General features: G+C 29.5%; 1 pseudogene; it reads left to right on the plus strand.

Annotated features, from left to right (window-relative positions):
• Nucleotides 1-3451: 3451 nt before the first annotated feature.
• LOC121999045 lies at nt 3452-3619 on the plus strand (annotated as a pseudogene).
• The last annotated feature ends 420 nt before the right edge of the window (nt 3620-4039 follow it).

Raw genomic sequence — 4039 nt, forward strand, 5'->3', positions numbered from 1 at the left:
GAAAGTCGTAATTGACTTCAAAATTGAAATCTACGATTCGCGTAGATAGATTTAGACTATTAATTTGCTCAAAACCGATTAAGGGTGAATGAGAAATTAATGTTTAAAGTCAACCCAAAATAACATTTGTTATTCATTAATAAAGTGCATAGGAGAATAGTCCCACATCGGAAATTTTCGATGTGTATTCTCTACTTATTAATGAAGATGTGTTAATGGAGTTAACACAAAAATAAAAGGACAGATTACCTCTTAGCCCAGGGCGAGCAGGTGCTCGCACCTGTGAGCCCGCCACCCGCCACGTGCGCAATGGGCGCTTTGTAGGCGCACTTTGCACTTTGCACGTGACGGTCGCTCTTACCTGACGTGGCAGCGCCTATGCGGCATCCTCGTGGGCAAAGGGAGATGACTGGACAGTTGACTTAGGGAATGGATGGCTACCGTTGATCAACGTTGATCAAATAGATATGATGGATCGCTTGTGATGCGATCTAGAGCGTTGGATCGCAAAGAGTAACGATCTGACGGCCTGGGATGAGGCTTGATCTGAAGCATCGAATCAATGGATCCAGATCCGATGGCTGATGACAATAGGCGGGATATGAGGGTCACAACTCCTCAGATCTGATGGATGAGATTAAAGTGGGCTTGGTGAAGGGTTACAACCCTTCAGAATAAATGATCTAGATCGATCCAGCCCAAGGAACACATCCACTCACCCAAAGGACACTCAACCTCTTCGTTCAGTATAAATAGAACCCTCCAGATGATGGAATACTCACTCAATCTTCTCTTCTCTTCCTCAAGCATTCATCACATCTTGTGCATTCAAGAGTCCAAGAAGTCTACTAAAGGTTCGCTGGTCTCGGAAGTCGGAGTGCTACGATTCCGAGACGTTCGTCGTCGTTGTATCTTGGGAACGAATTGCAACAATCCGTTAAGCACCGTAGCGGAGCAATATCGTTTACGGAGATAGTGTCGAACACTAGCCTCGACGATCAGTTTGCATACTCCAGAAGCTACCCGTAGACAACAGTTTTAAAATATTTTAAATTTATTTAATTGATTTTGATCAAATTAATTTGAATATAATAATATTATATAATTTTTTAATTAAAATAAAAGAGTCATTTTTTATATTGTAATAGCTAGGTCATAAGTCTTAACAACTCATAACTACTCCAATAACTTTGAAATAAGAGATGTTTCGGATATAAAAAATTTCATGAGTTTTTATAATTTATACAACTTAGAGCGCGGATTTAATTTTGGGCAAAAGTACAAACAAAAAAAACAAAAAAAACAAAAATAGCCCTTCGCCTTTTTACTAAATCATTAAATTAACGTCCTATATTAATTTTTTTATCAAAAGATCTTCTATCCTTATAAAACAAGAGTAAATTAGAGAAAAATTTTAAATCATACTTTTAACTTTGCATGCAGTCCATATGTCTAAAAAAATTTTGTTTTCACTCCTTACATGCAAAGTTACATTTGCTTAACTCCATCATGCAAATATCATTTCCTAATTGCCCTTCAGATTTTTTAGGTACAAAAAGTCTAAAAATAAATATAATTTATCTTAAATTCAGCATTTTAAACTAGAATCAGTATATTTCTATCAAAATTTAGCACTTTAAACTAGAATCCAGTATATTTCTATCAAAATTGGTCCCTCATATTTTTTTTAGGTATAAAAAATCTAAAAATAAGTATAATTCCTTTTAAATTCGGCACTTTAAATTAGATTTCAATATATTTTCTATCAAATTGAACATGATTTTTTTCCTACTTAATATAATTTCTTCTAAATTCAGCACAATTTAAAGAAAATCAAGTATATTTTCTATCCAATTGAGTATCATTTAAAGAAAATCTAATATATTTTTCATCTAATTAAAGTGGAAAAAGAGTTGTGCTAAATTTGATAGAAAATATATTGAATTCTAGTTTAATGTGCTGAATTTAAGAAAGATTATACTAATTTTTGGAATTTTTATACCTAAAAATATCAGGAGCAATTAGGTAAATTAGTATCTATTATATTTGACTAGGGAGTGGAAACAAAGATTTTGATCAATGGGAATTACATGCAAAGTTGAGTTTATGATTAGGAACTGCATGCAAATTTACCCATAAAATAACACAACTATACTCCAATACTATTCTCATTGTTATCATATCTATATCTCATATTTAAATCGGACTTATTATATCAGCTATAAAATCGTAGTAGCTATATAGTTATAGTAACTACGAAATTATAATTGCTATAGCATAAATATCTTTTAAGATTAAAAGTGTTATGAGCCTCTAAAAAAAATTTAAACTATAACTTTTTAGTATGAAATTGAGCCATTACAAGTTTCACCTAGTAATTAATTGTAGATATCTAAACGACCTTCAATTTGATATATTATGCGTCTCATAATTCAATCTGAATAAAAAATTATTGTCTCACAATGTGTAGATTTCAATTTTTACATTGTAGACTTTGATAACATTTTATTCGAGTTGAACCATAAGATGCATAATATATTAAATTGAAGATCATTATATACAATTAGTTACTGGATAGAATTCATAACGATCCTATTTTAAACTCAAAAAATTATTATTTAAATTTTTTTGAGGCTTAATCAATTTTAATTTATTTATATTATAATAATTACATAACCATAACTACTATAATTATGTGATAGTTTATCATAACTATAAAATAATAGCTACTGTAATTTTATAACCGCTATTATTTCATGCTACCCTAATGCTCTCATCTAAACGGGAGACGGGATAATAATAAAAGCAATTATATTTTTTTATAAAAAAAATAAATATATAATTCCCGATTTGGTTAAAAAAAAACAAAGGAGGAAACAGAGGGCTTTTACTTGTTCTTTAATTTTTGGTAGCGTATTCTCAAAGCTCTTCACGGCTTTCACAGATTAATTTTAAAAATGTATATATAAATATCAGACTGTATATGATGAAAAATATTTGAGGTGCTGTTTTATTTTATTTTTTAAAAAAATACACGTCATTTTGTTTTTTCCTATATAAAAAATATTAAAATAAAAGCTTTTTATGTGTTTTTCTTAAATATATTTATTACTTTTATATTTAGGTAGAATCAATCTCAGTCGTTGATTATTGATGGCATGATAGATAGTTAATTTAAATGTTGCCGATACATGTTTACTAGTTGACAAATAAAAAAAATCAAATTACACTTATATGGAGTCTGTGAGTATCTAATTTTTTTTATATATCTTTCTAATTTATTAAAAATATATAAAAAAAAATATAGCCATTAGTAAATAATTTTAAAATTTATTAGTAATTTTTTTGATTATTTTTTATAAAAAAAAATATATACTATAATGATTTTATCTCATGTCTTAGGATTGATAATATTGGGAGTAGAGAAACTTCTATGATGATGTTAGAAAACATATCATTCTCGATCTTTTGGCTAAGATAAGTATAGTATCTGCTCTTATTAAATTAATATATACTATAAAAAATTAAATTATTTTTTTATAAGTGAGAGTTCATTGCAATAGTTTACTGGTAGAGTTGTCCCTACGTTGAACTACTGCATATGTCTGGTACACCCTTATCAAGTCCAATTTATGAGTTTGAGGCACTATGTTACGTGTATTTATATGACATGTGTGCGCGATAACTAATTTAATATTATAATTCAACCTCTAAATTCTAAAAGTAAAAGACTAAATAAGTCAACCACAATAATAAAAAAAATGAACATACGCAATTATGCACGAACACCTCACAAGGATAAAAATCCTCTATATATATATATATATATATATAATCCTGCGGATATATATTCCTTCCTTTCCCTTCTCTCCCCTTGAAATTCCTTCAGGTTCCTCCTGTCTTCTCTCAATTCTTTCCTTTCACCATTTATAGTTAGTTTACTTGGAAGAGTGAAAAGCAAAACTAAGGAAAATTTTCTATAGTGAAAAAGTTTCTGTCATTTACTTCATTAAAATTTTCAGACGGAAGAGCAATGCAA

Source organism: Zingiber officinale, chromosome 6A (genome assembly GCF_018446385.1).
Source record: "Zingiber officinale cultivar Zhangliang chromosome 6A, Zo_v1.1, whole genome shotgun sequence".
NCBI classification, from domain to species: domain Eukaryota; kingdom Viridiplantae; phylum Streptophyta; class Magnoliopsida; order Zingiberales; family Zingiberaceae; genus Zingiber; species Zingiber officinale.